This window comes from Cyprinodon variegatus, unplaced genomic scaffold (assembly GCF_000732505.1).
Source record: "Cyprinodon variegatus isolate N-32 unplaced genomic scaffold, C_variegatus-1.0 Scaffold1622, whole genome shotgun sequence".
Lineage (NCBI taxonomy): Eukaryota > Metazoa > Chordata > Actinopteri > Cyprinodontiformes > Cyprinodontidae > Cyprinodon > Cyprinodon variegatus.
In genome coordinates, this window is record NW_015152075.1 from 89,797 (window position 1) to 105,327 (window position 15,531).

The window sequence follows — 15,531 nt, forward strand, 5'->3', positions numbered from 1 at the left end:
CACAGATTCATCTAAAGCCACAGTTAGTTCACAGCTGAGAATGCAAAACTGTGATCCTTCATTTAATTGAAGCCAAAAAACGTATGTAAAAAGAGTTTTACCCTTTTTTTATATCTCTCTTGAACACTTTTATACTACAAAGTTACAAATGATTATGAGGAAGATTACAATTTCTCCATAAAAGCATGTTGATGTCTTATTACTTCGATATTCTTGACACAGCATAAATAAGAAAAGGATTAAGATGAAATTATGCTTAAAAAGAATAATCAAAGTTACTTATTAAAACATTAAATCATTCTTCCAGTAACTTTATTCAAAAACCACCTCTTTCCTCAGAGACAGACAAATCATCAAACCTAAACATCAAAGCATTCTTGCTTTCCTGAAGACTTTCAGTCCATTTTTTTTCTCCTGAGTTGTGTATAGATTTATTTCTAAATCTCACACAGTTTGACAGATCAACTATTATCTGTATACACATTTTGTTTCGGTATTGACCCCTGTCCTTTTGCTTGTCCTTTCACTGATTAAATCAATATCAAGATGTCATCAGGCTTGGAGTGTAAAATGAATCTACATTGATTCCTAATGCAGAAACTAAAATAAAAGGACATTGATTCAAAATTTAATGTAGGAAAATTAGCACCATATCAGTTTCCATGTAGTTTTAATATTTGAAAAATATTCTGAAAGAGAGGAAAACAGAGAGATGAGGTAGTGGCTTGACAGGAAGGATCTAATCTTCTAAAATGTTCTATTTCTTTTTGACATTAGAATAAATTAAAAATAACAGTCTTTGATAAAAAATACTGACAACCCTGTCCGTTTTTTAAAACACGTTCCACATATTAAGGCGCAGACTTTACAAATGTAATGTCTTTATTCCCCCCAAAGGGTTGAGCTAAAAGAAGATAGAGAGATCTGACTTTCAGCTAGATTTACCCCGACCTTCATCTGAACTCAGCTTAAAAGAAACTGGAGGATAGTTAGAATCCATTAATCTATTAAATTTTTTATCAGGTTAAGTAATTTGATTGAAAATAAATGAAATGTTAAAGCTATTAAATCATGTTGAGGTTAAAACATTAAATGGTTCTGATTTGTTCACAAAATATTGCTGTCCCGTTTCTACTGATCGTCCCTAAAGTGCTTTAGCCTCAAGTAGGAGATTTATGTTCTAGAAAATGATTTTCTAGATAGGTGTTCAAAGAAAAGGATCATGGATTTTGCCCAAAAATATCCATCCCTGATGGGATCGTGAGGGCTGCTGGTGCCTACCTCCAGCTGTCCACGGGTGAGAAGCGGGTGTGAGGGACCAAACTTAAATAAGGAAAAAAGCTGTTCATTTAAAAGTGTTTTCATTTAATTGTGTCAAACATGGTTAACAAAGGCTCAAAAGCAATACAAAATAACTTAAATAATAAATAACATGGTTCTGGGCCCAACTTAACTGAGGTCAACTGAGGAACCAACTCAAACAAAAAACTGACCAGCAAACAAAGAACTAAAAGCTGCTTAAATAGGGATGGAGTAACCCAAGTCTACCACATGAGGGAAGGACAACATAACAAAAGAACCAATAAATACAAAATTAACTAAACCATTCTATGAAACAAATAAAGCAAAACTAACTTTTACTTAGCAGAAACAATAATAAGTGAGTATTTAAGTGACAAAATTAACTAATTAAAAACACCTTTACACAAGTCTCCCCCTTCAGTCTTTCAAAAAAAGAAATGGTATGCTAACTACGATGTGGTGGTAGGAGGATCATCTGCCACACGGGGTACATCCTGGACAGGTCACCAGTCCCTCACAGGGCAACACAGAGACAAACAGGACAAACAACCATGCACACTCACACTCAGAGAAGCCAATTAACCTAAGAGTCATGTTTTTGGACTGTGCGAGGAAGCCGGAGTACCAGGAGAGAACCCACGCATGGTCAGGGAGAGCATACAAACTCCATGCAGAAAGACTCCGGCCCGGGATTCAAACCTGAAACTTTCTTGCTGCACGGCAGCAGTGCTACCCACTGCAGCACTGTGCAGCCCTGGACAAAATTAGAGTGTCTTAAATTTGCCTGCTAAGTGCAAACCTATAAATGTTTAATTTTACCAAGAATTCCCAGCTTTTGTCTTTTGTGAACAAACTGACCAGTTTGTGTTCTTTAAATATGCAATTACTGTTTTCTCTGGGTCATTTTTAATCTTTATTATTATTCTGATTATGTATTTTTTTTTTTTATCCTTTTTTGTTGAAAAATCTTAATATTGCTCAAATATTTTACAGTCAAAAAATAATTAACAACTTCTATGTGCTTGAAGGATTTTACAAGTGGCCCGTGGATCAAATTAAAGGAAATAAGTTATGTTTTATCATATATCCAGATGTATTGACCTGTAGGTGAATACTAAATGTGTAAAATCACATTTGTATTTACTATTGCAGATCTTTTGGGATGCACAGGATTAAATAAGACATATATAACTTTCTGAGTAAATGTATCTCTAATAGTTGTATTGTCATGCATTCTAGCCTCAGCAATCAGGAATGCAAATAAATCAAAACCGTTTAGTCTATTATGGTTAATGAAGTGGAAAAGCCTCAGAGCCATAATCCATAAGAGGAAGGAAGAACACACCATTGTAACCAGCCATGACAAGTGTCCCTTATAAGGATTCTGGAAAAGGACATTTTTTGCTGAAAAATCCTTCAGCAAAAAATTTATTTATTTTCACAGTGTTTTCAATTTTTCCTTCTGTTGCTCCAGTGTTTTCACCCAGAACATATTATGTGTAAGAAATAGCTTTGGGTTCTTTGCGTATGTTGATTACTTTTATTACTATGGACATCTGGTCAGTGGAGCCGTTTAAATAGAGAAAAACAGACATTTCTCATTGTTTTTGTGAACCTTCTCATCTAGACCCTGAAATTGTTGCAAACCCTTTTTTTGAAAAGTTTCTCCGAGGCTGGATTTGAAAGCATCTGTAAACAACAATTGAGTCTCCTCAAAAATCTTTTATTTGATTTAGATCTGGACTTTCAATGATCAGTTCTAAAATATAAATACACTTTAACCCAATTTGTTTCCCTGTGGCTCTTGTATGTTTATTGTCGTCATTCTAGAAGAATGTTAAAACAGTCCACACACTCACCTCATTTGTTTTGCAGTTAAACATATTTATTTTAGAAATGTATCCCACTAATATGATAATGGCGTTCTCTTTTTTTTAATTTGTTGCTAATTATATTTCTCCTTTTTATGTTATCTTCTTTGGGGAGTTACGGTAGCTTCTTCATGTTTTGACTGGGGGGGTGGCCAAGAGGGAAGAAAATAAGGCAGTAGGCGTTTTAGGGTTAAAGAGTTTTCTTGGTTGTTTTTATAGTGTTTTTTTTTTCTTTTTCTTTTTATCTGAATCAATTTCTGCCAGATGTCAAGCTGTCAAAGTTACGGTTTGGTCAGAATTGATTAATTAGCTTTAGAAATTATGTTTGTGGTCAATGCACTGTTGTTTTGATTTGATCATTAGTATTCATTTGTAATGAGTTGTCACATCCAGTGAATTCTATTTATTTATACAAGGATGGAAACATTTCTGGCCTATTCTTTTACTATTAAAATTGTGTATAATGTCATTATTTCTAGACAATTGTCTAGACAAAATGCAGACAAAGATCACCGCATCCAGGAGGAGCATGTCGCGCAGGTCAATGGCAATCTGGTTTTCCTGATCAATCTGACTGTATTTTCTCTGTAAAGGGCCTTGAGATGATGTGTTGTGAAATGGATCCACATAAATACACTGAATTGAATTGGTATGAGGGCTGCTCAGTGGAGCTGTGGGTTCCAGGTTCAATTCCTGGCACGGGGTCTTTCTGCATGGAGTTTTCATGTTCTCCCTGAGCTTGCGTGGGTTCTCTCCAGGTACTCTGGCTTCCTCCCACAGTCCAAAAATATGACTATTAGGTTAATTGGCTTCTCTAAATGCTCCTTAGGTGTTAGTGTGTGCGTGACTGCTTGTTTGTCCCTATGTTGCCCTCTGATGGGCTGGACACCTGCCCAGGTTGGACAGCGCCTTTCACCTGTAAACAGCTGGAGATAGGCAACAGCACCACTCGCGAGTCCACTTGGGATAAGTGTGACAGAAAATGGATGAATTGGTTAGAATTAAAGAATGTATGTAGGTGAATTGGCCTTAGCCAGTGAGTTCTAATTTAAGCCTCACATAACCATTCACAAAGAAATATTATTAGGGTATTATAGTTTTCCTAAATTGACAGTCTATTTGGTATTGCAGTTGTTGGTTTTGGGTTCCCTGAAGCTCCTTGAGTCCATTGGGATCAAATAAACGAAATATTTCAGGTTGAAATTGTGGGAAAATGTGTGCAATTTATGGTTCAAAAAGGTTATGTGACCTCCATGTTTCTAAGAAAGCTTGGCTGGAACGAAAGCAATGGATGTTCCCTTTAAAATGGTGCCAAACAATAATAAATAGTATATTTACATTATGGAAAACTGTGGCCGTTTCTAATATTGGGCGAATAATCTATTATTATGGTTATTAATAAATAATACGGACTAAACCGTGACTGTTGCAGCTTGATATCTGGCAGAAATTGAACGAAACACTATGGGAAAAAAAACAAGAAAACAGTTTTATCCCAAAATGCCTAGAGAAATGTTGAATCCTGAAGCTGTGGGCGAAGTGTTAGATTATAGGTTAGAGCAGTGCGCCTGTGCTCTAAGAAGGTTGCAAGTACCCAGTTCGATCCCCACAGCCCCCACTCTGGGTCCCTGAGCAAGACCCCACACTGCTTCCTGGGCGCCGCACAATGGCTTAAATGCAGAGGTAAATTTCTCCAATGTAAGATCAATAAAGTTCAATTATTATGAAGTTACAGCCTTGATTACAACACCAGCTTGGCAGGGACCGAATCTTCTGGTCCTTAGTTAATATTGATGTTTATGTCTATTCTCCCTATCTTTAAATGGTTTCGTCAAATCATTATATAAAGAACCCATCTGTGTAGCAGTGTTAGGGTGGTTCTGAGTTAAACTGTGAATGTTTTGTCTGCTCGGGAAATATATTAGAGTTATATAAAGTTTACATCTTTTATGGCATGTTTACTTAATTAGTACAACTTTATTTGTTGAAACCTTTTAGGTAGGATCAAATACTGAAGACGTTTTTCCTTTGTCCTCCAAATCCTTTACACCTGGTCACAAGTCTTTACAGTATCTAAGTTTTTTTTCTTCCAGCACAACCCAGTATTTGGCTCAGTCCATCTCCTCATCAAATCATTAAATCTCTCCAGCTTTCCTGTCATTTCTAAAAAAAAAAAAAAAAAAATGATTCTGCCATCACTATGTCTCCTATAGTAGGTGCTATATTCCAACAGCATTTCCAACACAAAAGACCAATTATGTGCGAATGTACCTGAACACTCTCTCAGTCCATCAGCCCGTGATGATAGAAATGGGCCTGATGCTCACTTAGCCAGACTTTACCTCTGTATTTTCCAGGCACATATGTTCCCAGGTTGTAGGGAATTCTTACAGTGGTTATTTATTTGTGTAATTAACAATGAGAGCTGTCAGATTCCTCTTACATGCAGATCTCACAAGAGACTATCTAACAACAACAGTGCATGTCTCTCCATTAATGTAGCTTCTGGACTTGTGCCATTTTCAAAGCGAGACTTAAATGTCAGATCTGACCTTCTACAATTACTGTCCATTCTTCAAATGTTACACTCGCATGTTAGGCTGCTATCAGATTAAGATAAATGGCTTAAATGAAACAGTAACAGCATTTTAATAATCATCTATTAGGGGCACAGAAATCTTTTCTTTTTTATACTCCTAGATAATATATATCATAATATGAGACTTTTAGAAAACTTAATTTGATTGTCAGTCTTGTTAATATATCTAGTCTATATTTCCTGTAAATGTACTTTTATAATATTGATCAAATAAACAAGACGTACTTCTTTGATATGCTAAGGAATCCCAAATTTACACCACAGAAATATTTCACCCAACTTTTAGGATTTAAGTCAATTCAGTTTATTTATATAGTGCCAGTTCACAACACACGTAATCTCAAGGCACTTTATAGTTCACCAGATCATCCAGTCAAATTGATTCAAAGTTTTCTATCTAAGGAAAACCAGTTGATTACATCGACTCATTGACTTCAAGGCAATCCCTCACACTAAGCATGCTTGTAGCGACAGTGGAAAGGAAAAATCCCTTTTTAACAGGAAGAAACCTCCAGCAGAATCAGGGTCAGTGTGAACAGCCATCTGCCGAGGCCGACTGGAGCTCAAGCAGACAGAAACAGAGACACAATAAATAGCAGAAATACAAAAGTAAACTAAACCAGCCCCAAAGCAAGCCCCTTCCAGGAAACACACAGCCAGGCAGACGAGTCCCGAGCCAGCTCCCATGTCAGAGGAGGAAGAGAGCGCATCCAGTTAGTCACAGTCAGAGAAACAGGACTACACTGAAAAATAGGCCGATCTCGAACATCTATAAACAAAGGTGTTGATGGCAGCAGCACAGCTGGATGGAGTCACAGCCAAACAGGAACAGACCAGATATAGCTACAATATATTAACATGTCTACAGTCTACGTCAATTTATTCCTAAGGTTTGTTTAATATTTTTGATACAGTTATCTAAATAAAAAGAAAATGGGAATTTGTTTTGTAATAAAATGACTAAATAAAACATTATACAAAATAACTCTTAAAATTAGAGTGAAATATTGTTGTGAGTCTAGATGCAGAGTGAAGTAGCGTTTCTAACTGGTGACTGGGAACAGCCACTACAAATCACAGCATGAGTTCAACAGCTACACTTTTTATTACCTTTTTCTATCACTTAAGCTCCAGCAGAAAAGCAATATGTCCTTTTACTTCCCTAGTCCTCCAGAGGCTGTGACGTATGCTGAGATAGAGATGGGATCATACAGCCATACAAGTAATCTTGCCATTCGCTCCCAATGGAGGGGAGATCAATCAGCCAAAGAGAAGTCTAATGGAAACTCCAGGATATGTGATCTGGGATAGAGTAACCATGTCTCAGTGTGTGAGAATGTGCTAAAAAGCTTTCGTTGTGTGTTAGTCCACACAGGGGTGCAGATAGCATTTTTGAACTTGAAGGGGACAGATATGTCTACCAATCATTTCTACACAACTTTACTTTCCCACTGAGGAGAAATGTGACCCATTTCACTGTTTTTTCATTGCAGTGTGAACGGCCCCATCCTGATCTTTTCATTCCCAAAAAAAATCCAGTCTTGCCACTTCCATATGTATTACTAAGTCAGATACATATTGGAGATTTTTCAAAGGATATGCTTTGCATTTTCTCCATCTTTCACATCACTCCACTCTCCAGGCTTTAACTACAAACCCACACACAGCAGTCGGTGCTACTGCTGTGTAGCACCGACGCTGATAATTGCTGTGATGCTTTCTTACCTTATTATATATTATATATATATATATATATGATCAGCTCCCACTGGTCAACAGTTTTCTAATAAAAACAAGGAGAGATGCCAGCTAATATATGTATTGTCTTTCTTAATTTTTGTGAGGGTTTTATTTTGAACAAAACTATTAAACACTTCTGGAAATAATCACAGTCACTGTTACTTCAATAAACAAGGCACTGCTGTTTGACGTCTCCTTCTGTTATCTGCGCACGCGTTCAAGTACCGTTCAGATAGTTTGATGGCGGTTTCATTTAATAGTAGGAAGTAGTAAGAAAGGCCACCTAAAAAAAATGTGATTCCAGCGATTCCAGCTGAAGATCAGACTTGAAGGAATAACAAAGCCTATGTTATTTTTACTTAGTTTGGGATTAAATTAGTGTTATTTTAAATAGTACCGGTAATAGTTACGTCTGTAACAATTTTCACCACAACAGGCAATGTAGAATTATTTGGAATTATGAATAAACTGGAAAACCTCTCTGGGAAAGCACAGACCTCCGGCTAGGCACACACAGTAAATTATATGAGGACTCCAAGAGGTTGAAATCAGTTCTCTGTTTAAAAATTATTTAACTATAAAAGATGTTTAACAATTTGTGATTTAACGGCCAATCACCTCAATAGCTTTTTCCCTGGGCAGGTGGGCAGGGTACCCAAAAATTGTACTGAAGTAAAGTTAGCACTAATGAAACATGTGGGTCTCTTGGACTGAGTGAGAAGAGAACAAAACATTGGATCATCTAAATAACTGGTCCTCCTAATTGTCAATCTTTCTGGTGATATGTTTACGTAATGCCGTCCTACATGCACATCCCCATTTTCACTTACCGGTGGTGAGTCTGACATAGTGGAAAAATTGCAGATCTTCTTTTGGAAAGTAAGCTTTAATTAAAAGGTGCAAAAAGCAACTTTTAAACAGAGCGTGCACGAGGAGAAATGGACTCATGCATGCTCTCACAGGCATTTAATAGGCAATTCTCTGAGTACCCTGTTCCCTATCAGGAGCGGGTACAGGGTTGTGCATGTGCATTTCTTTTTAAAGTAGAGAGGATGGATCTTGTCAAAAATCAGGGGAAATCCTCCACTATACCTTTAAGGCACCCAGTCATACCGGTCATTGTTCTGATTTAACCTAATATTAAGACAGAGCTTGCATTAGCAAACATGGTTGTTTGGGTAACCTTTTGCCTTTCTGTCATTTTGGGGTAAGTTGTCACATGACGAAAGGATACATTCTAAAAATGATTTAAATCACACATCCCTTTGATTGGATGCCCTCTGGACACAATGCAAGAGGTAGGAAACAAAATGATCCTAACTACATTAAACTCTCTGTTGGATAATGTCTCCCTTCAGTGATGAACTGCTGCACCCTAAATGCACCAAGGTGCGTTATCACAGATCCTTCCTCCCAGCAGCACTGTAGACTCTATAACCACCACTGTTCCAAATAACCTCAATAAGTTGTTACATTCATGCTGATTTTGCACAATTTCTACCATAGTCTATTTTAGTTACAGTAAAAATGTCCATTGCTGTATATTGGTTATTTATTCTACAGGTACATAGTTTTTAAATTGCTAAAACACTTTACTATACAGTATTTAATTGTTTATCTTTAACTCTTCATTACTATGTTATTCTTTAACATTTTTTTATAATGTTTTTGCTGCTGTAAACACCAGAATTTCCCCATTGTGGGACAATAAAGGGATTTTCTATTCTGTTCTATTCTATTCTATTCTATTCTATTCTATTCTATTCTAATGAAAATGTTACTTTATTTTCTTTGAAAGGGGGAAATGTGAGAAGGTGGTCAGAAGCTCTGAAAGAAAAACAGCACGCCATGGCCATGCTGTTTTTCTTTGAGAGCTTCTGAAAATCCAACCAACAGAGCATGGCATGATTCCTCTCAGCATCACCCGGCATGAAAATTCAAACCTGAAAGATGAATGCAAATCCACAAACAAAAAAAATGACTTTATTATGGGAGTTCTTTTTCCAAACTAGCAAAAAGTGCCTTGATCAGTAGTTATCTACATCTTCACATTAACTAGACAAAAAAATTCAGCATGAAGCCTATTTTGTGATGTTTGTTAGTTAAAAAAACCTAAAAATAAATAAAAATCAAGTCTTTTTTGGGGGAAATGCGAACTTGTTAATCATTATCAGCAGGATGATCTTCATTAAAGGGAAGGAGAAATTTTACAACCATCTGTGAGCGAGACAGCATGCCGTGAACAGATGGGTAAAGAACACTGACTCTTCGCTGGATAATCCTACAGAGAAAAGAGTTGAAAATCAGCACACAGCTCATGCATAAACACTGGAAAAAGTATAACCTTGCTCAATTTAAAAAAAAATGATGTCCAGATATCACATCTAAAATATTTGACTTCACAGAATCTGAATTTAATCATTTCTTATGGCCTGATTATGTTGTGTTAAAGTAAACAATAATACTGCACTTGACCCAACTTTAAATCTTTGCCCTGTTCCAAATGATTTTCTGAACATCTCAGTTGATGAACCAAACTGATATATTGAAATTGAACCAACCTAATGTACTTACTTTTATAAATTAACATGAATTACTGTTTGCATCTACAGTTAATTAATTTAAATATAACCAAATTACAATTTTCACATGTCATTTTAACTTTACTTGAAAAATAGTTTCCATTTCCCATCTTACAAACTCTCTGAAAAAAACACTTGGCCAACAGATTACTCTTAATGTATTTATTAATTGTAAATATAGCCTTAAATGGTGTAAATCCCAGTGAAGTAAATTGAGGTTAACTAACCTCGGCAAGCTGTAGCAGTTTGCGTCCGTCGCTAAGAGGCTCTAAGAGGCTCATCACAACAGCCCTCCTCTTTATAACACTGGAGGCACCCGCTGCCAGTGATGGCGGGGTATCCACAGAATGGTCAAGTACTTACCAGTAAGTATAATTTTTAGATATCTATACTTTACTCCATTACTTATTTTTCTTCCTACTTCTGACATTTTCACACAAGTATCTGTACTTTCTATTCCTTATATTTTTAAAACAAACATTACTCGTTACTCTTGGCTTCATTTTAATGTTTATTAATATTTATTTCACGTCATGTCCTCCATCCAATGCAGATCACATCTACTGAAAACTAGTGTAATTGGATGAGTCATATAACGCAAACACTCATTGGTTAGCTAAAGGAAATCATCAGAAGCAAGCAGGTGTTCTTCAAACTGCAAACATGAATTGTCTATGCCATGCTACAATGTCGGATTCAGAAAAAGATTTTGAAATGTCTGAAAGGTCGGACACATGCGAGAGCGATTCGGTAGATGGAGACCAACAAGACCTCCCTCATCCTTGGCCTTATCTCAAAGAATTTTTCGAAACAGTCGAAAAATTTAACTTTATATTCATATAGTGGCATCTGATTGTTTCTTTAAAGGTTACTTTATACTTTTATACTTATAGTAGTTTTTGAAGCACATACTTTTTCACTTTTACTTGAGTAAAAAGGTCAAGTTGATACTTCAACTTTTACCAGAGTGTTTTTAAGCTGCAGTATCTACATGTATACTTCTACTTAAGTAACGTGTGTACTTTTGACACCACTGGGTATCCAGCATTTAACCTGAACAAAAATCCACACTGTACCTTTAAGCAATGTTTGTTTAGCTCTGGATGTAGCCCAGTTGAACGAGCGAGGGCCTTTTCCTCGCTAATGTTAGTTATTCATTGTCATATTGTTATCAAAAATGCCTAAACCCTCTCAGACGTCAGCCAGCTAATACTAACTAGTTAACTAGCCAGCTATAACATTGATTATATGCAACTGCTTTGCTACTTGTACCTATTTATGGGTGAAATCCACCCAGGATGTAGAGATGACAAAAATGGCGCTCTTTTACGACCTGAGACTTGGACTTGATCACGTGCTCTGAGTGCGTGCAAACCGCAATTCACATGTGACACAAACAAAAAAATTACCTTACCACTAATAATCATGAATAAATATCTGCATGTTGAGAGAAATCAAAAAAAATGTTTTGGGTCCTTTGTATTTAGTTCAGGTTAAATCAAACGTGATGTCTCAAAATCCAAAAAGAATGAGTTACACAGTCCAATCTATAATTTTATCCAGTTTACAGGGACAGTCATTAGTTTGAATGAACAGCTACATGTTACAGTTTTTTCAATTAATGATCATCTTTAACTTAACAACCTAGTTAGACAACAGCAGTTTTTTCAGCACCACTTCTTTAAAAAGGACAATTGCGTTGAAGTTCACTCCTGTCCACCACAATATATATTTAGAGCCATTTGTAAAAAATTGACATTTTCCATTTTTACAAGGGGAAGTTAGAAGCAACATCTGCCTGGACTTTCTACATTGGGGTTGGTCATTTTGATCAACTTATTTGTGTTTTTTCTATTACTTTGCTGGATATTTTCAAACTTTCCCACTTTAAAGACTGTAGATAACGGTAAAAGAAGCAGTAACCTCTGATCAGGATACTAATGTGTTTCTAAGGTCAGCTCTGACAGTCGTTTTCTCTCATGCATGCACATGTCTACTGTCTATCTTGGCTTTTGTTTCAATTAATTATTTATACACTCATGCTCTATAAAACCCAGATGCTCTTAAACATACTGTACAAGTGTGGATGCAAATAGTTACATCTGCTTCAATACTTTAGGGAAACTCATAGCTTTTGGGCAGAAATGCTTCCCAAAAATGGAGTCTGTCTGTGAAAAGTGCCTCTCCTTCCATTATTTACCATAATCCTTGTGTTATTACCTTTCAGGGGCCTGGCTGGTCCCACTAGTGGTGTTCTTCTACAGTTTGGAGTCATTAGCAAAGATGTTTGTGCCCAATGATCAGTAGGGACACGTCTAGAGTATAGATTTATTTTTATTTTCTTCAGGAAAACAGCTTCCAAATCTCTTCTGCTCCGTCCATCACCCAGAAGTGTAACTTCTCATTAGTATAATGTCGATTATTGATAAACCCTGCTGCATTTTTGAAATAATAAAGTCATAGAGATTGATATCTAGTTCAGATGATTTCTCGGATCGACTTTGGACAAATACACACCGATGACTCTGTTAGCGCATTTTCTAAAGAAATTGAAAAGAAAGTCTACACTGCTATAAAATAAATCAGTATGAACTAGAAAGTACATAAAGTTGTTTTTTTTTTAAATAAGTGAATTCTCTTTTGATTTTAACGGGTTATTAAGACAATTCACCTACAGAATAAGATTATTTATATTTGATTTATGAAAGAACAACTTTATAATTGTGCATTAAATCTATGTATCTTATTTTAATGGCTAAAATATTCATTATATCGGCAGATCATCTTATTAACCTGCTCAAATTAAGGGCAAATACATTTATTTGAACTATGACTTATATTACGATCATTCTGATTTTTAGCTATCAGATTATGCATTGAATACTAAATTGGTAGCTCTATGCTGATTAAAAGAATTAGACTGTACCTATGATACTCTGAGCGTTACGATGAAAACTAAGTCACTTCATTTACACTTTAAATGTATCTACATATAACTACAAGTAGCAATTAGTCCAACATCTTAGGTTTCCTGCTCATATTCAATGATATAAAGCCATCAAATAAACAAAAAAGGTTATTAAATATAGTACCATTTTATAATAAAGCTCCCCTTAGATGGCCAATACATATATTGTAGTTGTATTGTTAATAACCCTTTAAAACACTTTATATCTCATTCATAAGTGTTTGTTATTCATTATTTAAGGGCAATACAGAAAAAAGATAGGTTCCTTGCAAAATACTGAAGCTAAACTATATATTTTATCAAGCGTTTATTCAAGCCTATTAAGTGCACTTATTATTTGCAGGCATTTTTTAGCATGTATAATATGTTGAATGTATAATAGACATCTATAAATGAGTTATAAAGTGTTCCAAAAAAAGCAAATTAAAAACAATCCACTGGACTTTGTTTCCAAGTTTGAAGACATTTTGCTTCCCATCCAAGAAGCTTTTTCAGTACAAACTGTCAGGAATAGCGTTGAGTTCGAAGTTTTATACAGTAGCCCAGTAATGCCTTGTTTTTTGTTTTGAAAACACGCAACATGGAATAGACGAAAGGGTCCACCCGTTTGGAATGGGGGTCTTTGGCTTCTTTTGTTAGCCTCCAAATAGCGAGTTATAAAGTGTTTACAGATTAATTATTATCTGTAGGGTTTATCAGTCATCTATAAGGGGAGCCTTATTGTATTGTAGCAACTTAAATAATAAATAGGTTCTTGTTTATTTTACAATCATAGTGAAAATGAAGTGAAATTAGTCATCAATGCAGTTCATTAAATTCCACATTTTGCATTAAAAACTTGAAAAGCTTCAGTCAATTAAAGAAAGTCATTTGAATGGGGGGAAAAAAAACCTGAAGCACGAAGTGTGTTAATGTTGTACAGAAAGTTGACATGAGCCAATAAAATGTAAGAGATCTCTCCAGCCTGCTGTCCCTTTGGCTTCTGGGTTCTTGTCTTTCCTGCTTTGTTCACAATCTGTCTCTTGCTGGCACCTTTACAAGATGTGACATTTTAGTGGAGACCAGTGTTCAGAACAGGCCTCCTATATCTATACTGGCTGCAGACGTGTCTCAAGGGTTGAAACTAGATTAACTGTTATTCTGACTTTGATAAATATCACAGGGAAGATTATTCCATAGCATTTGACATATGTGTGAGGCGTATTTATTTATGTGGTGGGGTACCTGATAGCACTGGGATTTTAAAAAAGAAGCCATGCTTATCTAAATCATCCACACTACTGAATCATAGCTTTGCTTTCTTTTGAAATGTGCAAAAGTGCTGTAAAGCGTCCTTAAATGAAAGTGATAAGTGTGCCCCCTAGTGTTGTAAACGTGTTACTACTGCAAATATTTGAATTTAACAAATCTACATTCTCACCTAAGCATCTACAGTTAATATTGGTCATAAAAATCATATGTCAATATTTTATCACATTTTTGCCACCGTCGTTCAGCATTTCTGAATTTGAGAGATTTGCTCCGACCTGCAGCAAATCATAGGAAATGGAGGAGTGTTGAATGTTTTTTCGGGCAGAAAATGTTGCTTAGTTAAACTTATTTTCTGCTCAAGTCATCAAGGTTTTTTACACCTTAGAACAAGCCTCTGGTGAACTTTTTATAGTAACGACCTCCATTCATACTCAAGTCTTGTTTGGGTTTTCTATGCTGAAATCTGCAGTGCATCTCAGTTGGCTATTTCAGCATCAAACTATCTCAATTTCTGTTAAACCACATCTGACTACATCTTATACAACTTCTTGATAGAAATGCACTTTAACCTTAAGAAAAATAACTTGTGTTTAAGGATAAGCCACAATTGCAAGGAGGAAGTATTTTTATTCTATGACAATTCAACCAGCAGTTTGGAAAATTAAAAAGTGTTAAATGTGAATTAAAGAATGTCCCGAATCAAAACATTGTGGAAATACTGGTGTACATTGAACTCCTACAAAAGTGGAGATTAAAGCAGACTGCTGCAAATTAAAGATAGTAAGGACATGTGGGCATTCAGGTATGTGTGACAGAGATGGCAGTGATTTCCTCTGCAAGAATTAGGCACTAAAAGAAAGGAGACGGAGAAGGGAAATTCTTCAAATTCCAGTCAAAAATGATACAATCATAATCAGCTGTGTTTGCAAACCAACGCTTTATACTCGGGATTTTGTGGACAGTTTCAGAGCATGAAACTTTTCAAAACATGTTTTGCAGTACATGCTACGTTTTCCCTCTGTTTTCCAACAGGCTGTACGTTTTCTGCATTATGGCAAAGCCTTTTGTACTATTATATTATAATTATACTTTTTTCACCAAATTCCAATTTGAATTAATCAAGTTTTTTACTTTTTTTTATTTTTATTTCATTACTTAATAAAAAAGACAAATTACATTTATTTAAGAAACTAGTTTTTATTAAAAAATAAAGGTGGG